The 12,493-nt window shown below is 46.2% G+C and overlaps 1 long non-coding RNA gene across 1 annotated transcript in view; it reads left to right on the top strand.

Moving 5' to 3' along the window:
- LOC116663234 overlaps positions 1 to 6,348 on the top strand; it is a 64,998-nt gene extending 58,650 nt beyond the window's left edge. Inside the window, exon 2 of the long non-coding RNA XR_004319435.1 lies at positions 3,469 to 6,348. This is a non-coding gene — a long non-coding RNA (uncharacterized LOC116663234). The remainder of the gene's footprint in view (positions 1 to 3,468) is intronic.
- The last annotated feature ends 6,145 nt before the right edge of the window (positions 6,349 to 12,493 follow it).

Here is a 12,493-nt window from a genome sequence, read left to right on the forward strand (position 1 = left end):
CAACCAAACAGAACAGAATGAAGGGAGTGGCCCTGCTTCCTGTGTCCCGGTGGGTGTGATCATTGAGTCAGTTCACAGACGTGCTCAACGTTCATGACCAAATGAATCAAGCTCAGAGGAATTAATTTGAAGGATGGTACTAGTTAGGTTTGCTTATGGGGGAAAATGATAAGCAGTGTGAAATCCATCACTGCTCGGGGTGCCTTTCCTGGTCCCTGCTTCGCCAGGGTCCTCCACTTGCAGCCGGCAGTGGCCTTAGGCTGCAGCTCTGTGTACTCATCTGGGAAGATCTACAGTGTCTGCAGTAAAGAAAGCAACTGCCAGACAAGATGAGTAACAAAAAGCTATTACTATGCATAATGTGTTTGGACAGCAGTAGGGGCTGGGATGAGGAGCTGATGGGTAACGGTTTCTACCATGATCCACTTCTGGCAAGATATAAATTGATGTGTTTGAGTTCCCAGAATAACAAGTAACTTTTTAGTGACAACCAGGAAGAGTCTCTCTGAAGAGATCACACCATGAGACCCATGAAACCCTAAAGCTTATGTCTTTAGGTTTTAAAATAATAATCAGTAATAATAATAATAGCTCACATAGATATTGTGCTTTCTGTGTGCCTGGTGCTATTCTAAGTCCTTAATGGATAAATCCAGGCGGACTCAGGTTCAAATCCCAGCTTTGCTGTTAACTAGTTCAGGGCCCCAGGGTCTCTGTTGTCCTGTTGGTTAATAAGGACACTGCTTTAGACCAGGTGACCTTGGTGAGGGGCCTGCTTCCCACACACAATGACCGTCCACCATTCAGTGCCAACCTGAAGGTCGCTTCCTTTCACTAACCCTCATAATGTGAACTCAGACTTTAAACTCAGCCCATTTACCAGCTTCCCTTCTTAAACCTCTGCTATCAGCTTTCCTAAGATTTATTCGTTATTTGGTTTCAAATTTTCTATTCTGACCTCTTAGGCAACTCTCTGGGTCTTAAAGTCATTCGGCATCAATTTTATTACTTTGCAGTATAAATTGTCCAGCCCTCCATGACCCATAGAAGCCTCTGGCTGCATGTGACATTTTAAATACTAACTTTGGGGTTCTTGTCTTCAAGGGAGGAGGAATTATGTTCACACGGTGGCTCTTTAGAAATACATAAAACATGAGCTGGGCTGTTAATGGAAAAGTCACCTTCTCACAACCCCTGTTAGGCACGGCTGGGACAGGTGATTGAACCCCCTCCCTTTTGCAAAATTAAGAGCAAATATTGGTTTACCCTTAACCAGGATGACCTCAGGCCCATTCCTGTTGCAAAAAAAAACTGCAGTTGGTGCTTGAACGCAAAATGGAGCAATGGCTGGGCCTGTGAGTGGCACTGTAGCCAGTCAGGCAAAGGGACACTCTGCAGGTAAACTGGCCTTTTCTCAGGAAAGAGTCCTTTAGCCAAAGGAAAGAAGCTGGAGATGTGGAATTCCAGGAATCTGGGGAGTTCTTGAAGGCAGGGACTTCCTCATGTGCTTGCTTGTGTGTCCATTATGGTGTTGACCACATAAGGAAATGGGCAGGTGAATGAATTTGGATTGTCCCAAATTCATGATGGACTCAATCTGGTTCAGAAAGTCATCCCAAAGTGGACCCTCTTGAGGACACAGGTCATCTGGCTGTTTAGAAACAAACACTGAAATTCTGGTTGGATAAAAATAGGTGATAACCAGCTTGGTGTTACAGCATAGACCCTGAGGCCAGGCTGCCTGGTTCTGCAAACTTGGGCAAGTTATTTAAACTTTCTGTGCTATCTGCAAAAATGGACATAGAAATAATAATACTCCCTTATATAGAAATAATAAAATCTCCCTTAGAGAGTTGTTGTGAGGCTTAAATAAATTAATTTTTAAAAAGAGATTAAAAGAATTCTGGCAATATTTAAAAAATTAAATCAAAGACTAGTGAAGACTGAGCTAGGGACCCTTCCTTGAGGTGACTTACTGCGATTGAATCTCAGTGACTTTTTACAGATTAGGCCACATTAAGCCAAATTCCCCTACCTATAAGAATGTTGACTTTGATGGGAAATCTTAAGATGCCCTCCTTCCCCTCCAAGCACCCGGGAGAACCTGAGAGCCCTGATCATCACTGTGTCATTCGTGGGAAGAGGGAAAATTCTCGAGCTCCAAAAATGCCCCTCCACCTGCTCGTGGATGCTGGCATCCCACTCAGGCACAGTTAAACTCCTCCCATGTCCAGAAGGACCACTTGCTGGGAGTTCTTGCAGAGCCTTACTCTTCTGCTCTCTTACCCTCATCCCACTTGTATTTACTGCTTCAGTTTCTGCCTTCTCTATTAGGCTGTGTATGGTAAATTTCTGGGCTACAGGATGCCCAGATATTTGGTCAAACATTACTCTGGGTGTGTCTGTGAGGGTGTTTTCTGGATGAGTGGAACATCTGAACAGGTGGACTGGGACAAGCAGATTGCCTTCCCTAGTGTGGCTGTTTTCCCCTCTGCCTTTGATCTCCAACTAAAACATCGGCTCTTCTTTCCTCTTGAGTCTGCTGGCTTTCAGAAAGGAGCTCAGACCATTGGCTCTCCTCGGTCTCCAGCTTGCCTGTCTATAGATCTTGGGACTTCTCGGTCTCCGTAACCACTTGAGCCAATTTCTTATAATAAATCTCTTAGTGTATATATATATATATAGATCTTCTTCAGTCTGTCCCCATGAACCCATCGTAAGTTGGAAATATCATTAAGTCAAAAATGCACTTAATACAGTTAATCTACTGAACATCACAGCTTAGCCTAACCTACCTTAAACATGCTCAGAACACTGACACTGGCCCACAGTTGGGCAAAATCATTTGACACCAAGACTGTTTTATAATAAAGCATCTTATGTAATTAATGGAATACTGTACTGAAAGTGAAAAGCAGAATGGTGTCTGGGTACAGAATGGCGGTAAACGTATTGGCTGTTTCCCCTCGTGATCGTGTGGCTGACGGGGAGCCGCGGCCGCCGCTGTCCAGAGGCAGGAGAGAGGATTACACAGCACGTCACTAGCCCAGAAGAAGATCAGAATTCCAAATTCAAAGCACGGTTTCTACTGAATGCATATCGCTTTCACAGCATTATAAAGTCAAAATATTGTAAGTTGAGCCATCATAAGTTGAGGACTGTTTGTATTTATGTGTATCTCCAATTGGTTCTGTTTCTCTGGAGAACTGTAATGTGAGGATGTAGGATGTAAATTAAATGAGAGCAGGGAGATCTCTCTGTGCCTCAGTTTCCCCATCCTTAGAGCCTTGTGAGGGGCTGGCGTTCTATCAACATTTGTTGAAGGAAGGAATTCCGGTGTAAGAAGGAACTTCTGTGGCAAAGCCACACCCCTGAGCCCTCAGCCCTTCTGAAACCCTGAGGGCAGCATTCACAGGATCTGGAAGTTGGTGACTTTGATCTTCGGATCTTTTTCTGCTTTCCTTTCAGCATCCTTCTCTCTACCCTGGTGCATCCCTGGGCCTCCAAGTCTCAAGTCTATTCTCCAGCTGGGATCCACTCCACATGCTGATCCACACCACTGTGTGAATTATGAGAGGTGTGACTTCGAGGGATGAAGAGCTCATTGTGGGCATAAAGCATGTCCCCCGGTGCTTGATGTGGCGGAAACTCAACAGTTATTTGTGATTACCAAGTGGCACAGGAATCCTGAGAGAACGCTATTAGCCCCATTTTATAGATGTCGCTGTGAAAACCCAGAGGGGTATGAGGCTTGGCCAGGGTAGAGCTGGGATTCCAGCCACCATCTGTGGGAATCTGAGTCTCATGCTTTTCCCTCAGCTTGCCCAAAGGCCACATGGGGGCCCACTGGCCCCTCCCTAGGAACACGAGCTGGTGGGCCCCTGGCCTGCTGCCACCCCTCAGGTGATGTAAATATATTCTGCGGGCACTCACCCTGGCAGGGGCCGCATTGGTGCCGCAGGCAGGGGCTCTGGGTGCAGAGGGTGTGACTTCATTGGCTTTCATGAGGTGTCTTTATGCGGGGAGTCGGAGATCTGTGGGCTCACTGCAACACTTGACAAACCTGTAAATATGTATTTGGAGTCACTCACTGCCTGGCCTTTGCATGAAATCTGCATTGCAAAACCAAGTCCAGAGAACAGGGCTTTTTAATCAGGCCGGCGTGACCCAGACCTGGCTGGCACTGCCCCTCCTGCAGCCTCAGTTCCTTCAGTTGTGCATGGGATCGTTGTTCCTGCCCTGCTGACTCTTTAGCAGTGTTAAAGATTGAGAGGGAGGATGGATTTGAGGGTGCTCTGTCAACTGTAGAGTACCGGGGGCCAGTTCCTAAGAAATGAACACAGCATTTATCCTGTCCTCTCACTGCTAGGGAGCCAATCAAAGAAAGAGATGACCTACCACCCAAGGCAAGAAAGGGAACTGTGGGATGCAGAGGGCATCAGGGAGGACTTCCTAGAGGAGGGGAAGTTGTAATGGATTCTGAGGGACAGACAGAATGTAGACAGGAAAACTGGGAACAGCATGAGGTAACATGTGCATGTATTGACGTGTCGGGGGAATCCTCTGCAGGAGTTAAGAGCAGAGGCCCTGGGCAGACTAACCTGGGCTTAAGTCTTGGCACCATCACCTCTTGCTCTATGACTTTGGTAAGTCACTTCACTTCTCTCAACTCTGGTTTATTTACCTGTAAAGCTGGGTGAATAATCCTACCTTAAAAGATAAAACCATGTGCAGGGAGAAAGCCCTCAGCACTTTGTCACGTGGTTTGCACCCCATGAAGGGTAGCTAACAATGCTGGTCTGGTCCAGAAGGCTAGACTGACCCAGGAGAGGAGGAGCTGGTGTCTGTGGTTGGCAGTAGCCTCCTTGGGTCACTGGTAAACCCTGTGTTGAGTCCCAGAAAGATCATTGCCTTTGGAATCAGAGGGTTCTGAGTTTGGGTCTCAGCTCTGCCACTTTCCACCTGTGCAATGTTGTTCTGAAACCTCCCAGAGCCTGTGTTCTCTCATCTGTAAATAGAGGTGTGTTAGCATCTTGGTTGGAAGGACTGGATGCTCCCATGTCATCTTGAGAAGAGGAGGTTTATTGTGAAGATATGCATAGGACTGGGAGGACATCGGGATTCGAAGAAGCTCCAGGGATGAGCCCCTGCGGCCCGTGTGTCATAGGTGGACTCTCCATGGCCTCGTGCCTGCCTGGACCACTCAGTGGCAAAGGGTGGGGTACGACTGAGGCGAAATGACTGTTGGAAAGAAATAAAATCATCTTCTGTCATACACTAAAATAAATCCAGATGCTAATAAGATTTAAATGTAAACGAATAAGAAGAAATGTATAATCATTTGATCTTTGTTGTAAGATCTTTCTAAACATATGTGCAAAGACAAAAACCATGAAAGAGAAAAGATAGATATATTTAACTGAATAAAACTTTACAAATCCTGTAAGGCAAGAATACCAAAACGAATCTGAAAAATGTAACAATAAAATGGCCACAATGTTTGTAATATACATGACAAAGAGCAAAAAGCCCTTGCAAATTAATAAGAATGAAGACAAAAGGGTAAGGGATATGAAAAAACAATCCAAGATACACAAGTGGCCAATAAATGTATGAAAATATTCACCTTTGCTAATAATAAAATAAATTCGAGTTAAAATAGCCATTTCTTCTCCCACCAGTAGTCCCCGATGGCAATGGGAGCTTTCAGGCTGAGAACAAATCACTGCTCTGTGTACACCAGTTCTGGGGATAAATGAAAGATGACGCATGGTGGGAGGGTATAGCTCAGCAGTAGAGCGCATGCCTAGCAGGCACAAGGTCCTGGGTTCAATCTGCAGTACTTCCATTAAAATAAAAATTAAATAAATGTATCAATAAATACACCTAATTACCTGCCCCCCCAACAAGAAAATAACTGGATATCCACATGCAAAAGACTGAAGCCGTAGCCCTAGAGCATACAAAAATGAAAAAAAAAAAGAAAAAGAAAGAAACCAAATCTAAAAAAAAAAAAGAAAGACGATGCATCAAACGTCTTAAAACCACACCTGCCGCTTTTTAGCCAGCAATTCTATTACTACAACATTGTCCTGAGGAAAAAATCAGAGGTATGCAAGGATTCAGCAACAAGAATATATGTAAGAGTGTACCTTTTTATGACAAAATGAGTGAAAGCAACCTGAATGTCTAAGAATAGGTAATTGGCAGCGTAAATTATGGGATATCTGCAAGACAGAATAAATCCTCAACTGTCATTAAAATTGACAGTGTAAATCTAGTCTTAATAACAAGGAAGTATGTTCTAATTTTATTATTTAGATAAATAAAACATATTACAAAATGGTATTACACATGACCCCATTTTGTAAAAACGTAAAAATCTAAACATATAAATTTGCAAAGGAAAAAATCTAGAAAATGTATACTAAAATACCAATATATCTCTCTGGGAGATGGGATTTCTGGTGATTCAGGTTTGTTTTTTTTTTTTTTTTTGGTTTGTTTTGTTGCTTATGATATTTTTCCTCTAAAATATCTCATTTGTCTATAAAAACATATCTAGACCAATAAAAGTAATAAATAAATGATTCTGCAGGATGTAGTCATAGCAATACTTATAGGGAAATTCACAACTTTAAACAATGTTATCACCAAAAAGAGAAAAGCAGCGAATTTTACCTACTAGAAAAGGCACAAAAACAACCCAAAGAAAAATGGTAAGAATAATAAAATAATAAAGATTAAAATTAAAGTAAATAAATTAGAAAACAACAACAAAAACCAGTGGAATTAAAAAATAAATCCATGAGCTGTCTCTTTAAAAAGATTAATGAAGTACAAACTTCTGGCAAATCTAATCAATGGGAAAAAGCAGACACAATTAAAATGAGAAATGGGTATAACCGCCAAAATAAAAGAGATCAACACAGGTGAGAAAGCCACGCACACTTTCATAGTCATACATTGAAAACATCTTAATGAAAATGCCTCGTTTTCTACAAATACATAAACTACCGTGGGCATCCAAAGACATACTTCATTCGCAGGACAAAAATCAGCCACCAAGGAAGCCCAGGCAGAATGAGCCAGCTTTCCTGCCCAATTGTTCTGAGAGTCAGCTCTTGACAAAATAAAAATTAATCAAATAAATAAACACAAAGGGAAACTTCTGCCAGAAGGTCGATCAAGCATGTCCGGATCGGCCTCAAAATATTATTAAGACGCGTCAGGGTTGCTGGGCGAGATGACATCATTTGACAGGCTGCAGTTTTCTTCCAAGCCACAAACCAGCTCAGCCATTTCTGGGGCGCTGGCTCCCCCAGGGCCTCTTGGGTTATGTGTGGCCTCTTTTGCTTGGTGAGGTTTAAGACCTTGGAGAGTGCTTCTAGGCGAGGTGTGTGTGTCCAGACACACTTATATTTACCTGGTGACGTTCTAGCCTTTAGAAGTGAGCCTTCCTCTCCAGGAATGACCCCGCGTTGAGGGCCGCACATTCAGTGGGCTCCTTGGGGCATCTGCCTTGCGCTTTAATGATCATGAACTTGCCCCACAAGAAGCGCTGTGCCCTGAGTATCCCAACACATTTGTGGATAAAAGTAAAACCCAAAGGGTGTGGGAGTTCCCATATACCTTTTTTTGCTCTGAGATTTTCTAACTTAATCTGGGTCTTCTGTAAACATTCACAGATGTTCATAATCATAAGTGCAGAGTAAAGTTTAAAGTATGTCTTTTTCTAACATCTATTTATAGCTGACACCAAAATCCAATGATGGTGATCAGATGTTACCTAAGCATGTAGACCACTGTGCGCTACGCTGTATTTGCTGGGAGAGAAATACCAATTTTTCATAAACCATTTTTACTTAACAAAGGCTAATTTCAAAATACAGTATCAGAAAGGAAATCAAAGGAGAACCTGGGTTAGGGCCTCTGGATTTAAATCCTCTCCCAAAGCTCATCTAATTCCGAGAAGCCTGAGTTAAGAATCTTGGGTCTTATTCCCTCCTTCTGTTTCACCGAAGCCCAGGGCACCTGCATGGATCTTCAGGGTGTGGAGCTGATGGAAGCTGTGAGGATGGGGTCTCTGCTTACAGATGAGGACAGAGACCCCCTGAACTCTTCACTGAATTAATATAAGTGACCATCTGGGGAGTGCCTCCCTCAGGCACTCTGCAGGCCTTAGGTCGGGTTCCTAGGTGTTATTCAGGATTCTTTAGAGAAACAGAACCCATTGTATGTGATATAGATATAGATATAGATATAAATAGATTAATTTTAAGGAATTGCTGCATGAGATTGTGGAGGCTGGCAAGTCCAGAATCTGCAGGGCAGGCTGGCAGGCCTGAGACCCAAGGGAAGAGCTGATGGTGCAGCTCGAATCTGAAGACAGTCTAGAGGCCAAACTCCCTCTTCCTTGGGGACTCTCAGTGTGTTTCTTCTGAAGGCCATCAACTGATTTTATGTGACCCACTCACAGTATGAAGGATAATTTGCTTTTCTGAAAGTTTACTAATTTAAATGTTAATATCGGGGGGTGGATATAGCTCAGAGGTAGAGTGTGTGCCTAGCATTCATGAGGTCCTAGGTCAGTCCCCAGTAACTCCATTAAAAAAATAAATAAACCTAATTAACCCCCCATTTTTAAAAAAATAAATGTTAGTATCATCTAAAAAATACCTTCATAGCAACATCTAGACTTGTGTTTGACCAAATATCTGGGTACCATGGCCAAGTTGACACGTAAAATTAACCATCACACTGGGTAACGGATTCTGGGCTGGAGAGGTGCCTGCAGGTGGATTATAGGGGAGTGCTCTTGGAAACAGTGCCTAGGGGCAGAGAGGAAAACAGGCTGGAGCAGAGAGAGAAGCGGGGCTGCAATGCAGTTGCATCACAGGCCTTGGCCCCTCCCACTGGGAGCTCTGAAACTGGGGTGGCTCTTATTGTGCCAGCTGAATCAAGGCACGGGGGCTGGGCCTTTACCCCCTCCACAGACCACTGGATGCTGGCTGCCTCCACAGAGGGACCTATTCCCAGAGAGGGTCTGGGTTGAGAGCCATCGGCCACCAATTCTCCCTGCATCCTGGGGCACTCATGTCCCCAGCTGGAAGGAGGCAGTTGAGTGATGCACCACAGCATCTGCCACACAAGCAGCATCTCACTTCATCCCTCATAGACCCTCGCAAAGTGGGATTTACAGTCCCCATTTTACAGATGAAGAAACTTGAGACCCGTATCAATGGGATACCTTGTTAAAGCTCACAAGCCTGACAGGCTCTAAATTAGTCCAAGATGTCCAATCACTCAGCTCTAGGGTTTGGCCCTTCATCAGGAGTTTGCCTGTAACAGAGATTGTCATGTGGGGATTGATACTCTTCTCACTGGATTGAGGAGTGTCTAGCTTGGCAGCTGGGTTAGGGGACACATATAGCTTACAAGAAAGAGGAAACCAGTTGGGGGTTGGAAAAGAGAAGACCCTCCCTTCAGCCCCATTTCAGTACTCTTTGGCTTTTCTCTAGCTGTCCCTGGTGGGGAAAGTCTGACCTCTCTCTGCTGCAGAATATGTGGTGGGGTCCATTGTGTGGCAGCAGCTTTTTCTCTGGGGTTTGTATATAAAACATCTGCAGCGAACCCTTTCCCTCTGGGTCTGCCGAGATCCTACAGGAATTCCTCGCAGGCCCAAGGTCTGCTTCCATGCAAGCACCTGCTAGAGAACCTTTCAAATACTTGTTTTTGAGAATTTCACAGCTACTCTTAGGAGAGGTTAAAGAAGGCTGCCGGAAGCTGCTGCTTTAATTATGAGTCAGCCTGTCCCTTGGCGAGTACACATGAGCACCTGCTGTGTGCCCAGCGCTCTTGGGTGGCTTTCAAGCCCCACAGCTTTGGTATGGGAACTCCCTCCTGCCACTCCTGATGCCATGATCTCAGGCTGGTTATTCAACCCCGTCAACCTCAGACTGCTCATCTCTCAAGTGGGGGTGATAACAGCATTACAAGGGGCTCCTGTGAGCATTGGAGAAAATGTTCATAAGATGCAAAAATGTTCATAAGATGCTTGGAACATGCTTAACAAATGCCAACTCTCTTCCAGTCCCTGCGGGAAGGGGTGGGGTTGCATGGATACGTAGGACACAGTCCCTGCCCTTATGGAGCTTAACCTCAAATGCTGATTAGTGTGACTAAGTGAAGCAAAGAAACAAGAACACCCTCGGAGAGAACCAGCTGGAAAGCATGCTGCAAGTTTCCCTGGCCTGGGGACCCAGGGCGCGTGATGGGGTGGGCTGAGAGGCCTGCAGGCCAGACCACCTGCAGGCCCAGCTCTTCCTCCAGCCAGCTGGGGAATGAGCCCCTCTCAGATGCTCAGCTCTCTCCTCATTACTGTCAAGTGACCTTCATAAAGGCAACACAGAGGGTTATTTCTGATTCCACTGCATTGGAAGCAGAGAGCATTTTGCCTTTCGTCAAGGAACCCAGCCTTGTTGGGAGAGAAGCTCTGCTCCTCACACACACACACATACATATCCAAACACATATACACACATACGCGCGCACACATACACACACACACATTTTATCAGAGTACAGTCCCGGAAATGTGGACTTTCTACGTGACAGGGGTTACTGCCCGCTCCCTGTTTTGCTAACACTTAACCCTCCAACAGCTCTCTGTGGGTAGAAATGATTATTAACACTGGTTAACAGATGAGAACCTGAAACTCAGAGAGGTTAAGTAATTTGCCTAGACTCTGCTAGTAAGCTGTGGGACCAGAGTTAGAACCCAGACAGGCTGAATCCATAGTCTGGGCTTTTAACCTCTGAACTCTACTGGCTGCCCCAGAGTAAGGGTTACAGGTGCTCAGGGAAGGCTCCCTGGGGGAGGTGGCACTGAATCAAAGGGAGTGACAGGTTAGAATGACTGAGTGTCTACTTGACTGAGGCTCTGGATGTACAGTAGGCTGTGTGTGAAGAGAACTGGAGAAGGCATCATGGATGATGGTTCTGCAGAAGTGAGGGCGGGGAGGTGGGACTTGAGGGTGCAGTGAACCAGGTTCAACTGGGAAGTGAGCCACCTGCACAGATGCACATGTGAGGACCGGAAACATGGCAGGGCATCTGAGCTGCCATCCCCTGGCCCTCCATCACTGGCCTGTTCCTTCACCCTGGGAGCCGGGATGCATGCTTCCTCCTCCTTGGCTCCTTCAGCTTTGGCATCTGACACACTGACCCACATCACAGGCAACTGTAAGCTCCGCTCCAGCTGCCTTGGCAGAGCCTGCTGGCTTCATGGCTGCGGTCACCAAGTCTTACGCTTGGGCAGACAGACAGGAAACCACCCCAGCCCGGTGTTCCCTGATCTACCAAGCCTGTCTGGCCCTATCCACTGAGGTTTCCTCAGAGCCCAGGCCCTGCTCTGGAGGCCCTCCACCGTCTCTGTGTTTAAGCCAAGGGAGAGGATGTGATGGTTCTGGACCTGCAGGCTGCCTCCAGTGAAGCAGCCACATGTGGCCCACCCCCACCCCCACTTCCAGGGCTACTCCTGACTCCTGCCTTGGGGTCTGCAGACTGGCCACAGAGGTGGTGACTCCTGGAGAAGGTGGCTCATGATGGGATGGGCAAGATTTAAATAGGTAAAGGGAAGAAATAAATGAAGGGAACAGAGCAAAGTGAGCAAGGCATATGTGTGGGTCAGCAGTCAGTCGCTCATTTATTCAATCCACAAACACTTCTTGAGTAACTACTGAGGCCAGGCCATTCACAGGAAGGAAAGCACATTAGTTTGGCTCTACGGGGTGGGGGGTGGGGGGTGGAGATGGGCAAAATAAGTCAGGAGCTGTCTTATGGGACCAATCTCCTCTTGGATGTCCCCCATGTGCATGTCCACTTCTGCGTGTCCAAAATGACCTCGTCATATTTATCTCCCTCTTCTGGATTTCCTGTCCCTGTGAATAACATCACGGAAATTCAACTGCTGAAGCCAGAAATTTAGGCGATATCCCTGACTTCTCCCTCCTTCACTCCCCGAGCCGCCCGTCAGGACTTCCTGTGGAGCCGCCCCTCTGAACAGCTCCCACATCTGTCCACTGTTCTTGATTTCCTGGCTGCAATCATGGTGAGGACCCGTGACCTCTGGCCTGGCCCTCAACAGCAGCCTCCCCACTGGTGTCTGTGCTTTCCCTTCACCTCCCTCCTGTCCATCCTCTGCACCTCGACTGGAGTGTCAGTCAAAAGCATCAAGTGGATCACAGCACTTCCAGGCTTAAAATCCTTCGCTGGTGGATCTCCCACTGCTCTCAGGACAAAGCGTCCAAAGCCAGACATGCTCTCCCTTGTCCATGCAGCTAATTGCTCTCCATTTTCTGGGTGCCAGTGCAGCTGCTTCTCCTGGTGAGCACCCCTGACCGTTCACAGGAGATGCCAATAGTCATGTCACCTCTCCTCCCCAACCTCAGCCTGCAACCGAAGCCGGGTGGGCACTCCCCCAGCATGTCAC

The sequence above is a fragment of the Camelus ferus genome, chromosome 4 (assembly GCF_009834535.1).
Source record: "Camelus ferus isolate YT-003-E chromosome 4, BCGSAC_Cfer_1.0, whole genome shotgun sequence".
NCBI classification, from domain to species: domain Eukaryota; kingdom Metazoa; phylum Chordata; class Mammalia; order Artiodactyla; family Camelidae; genus Camelus; species Camelus ferus.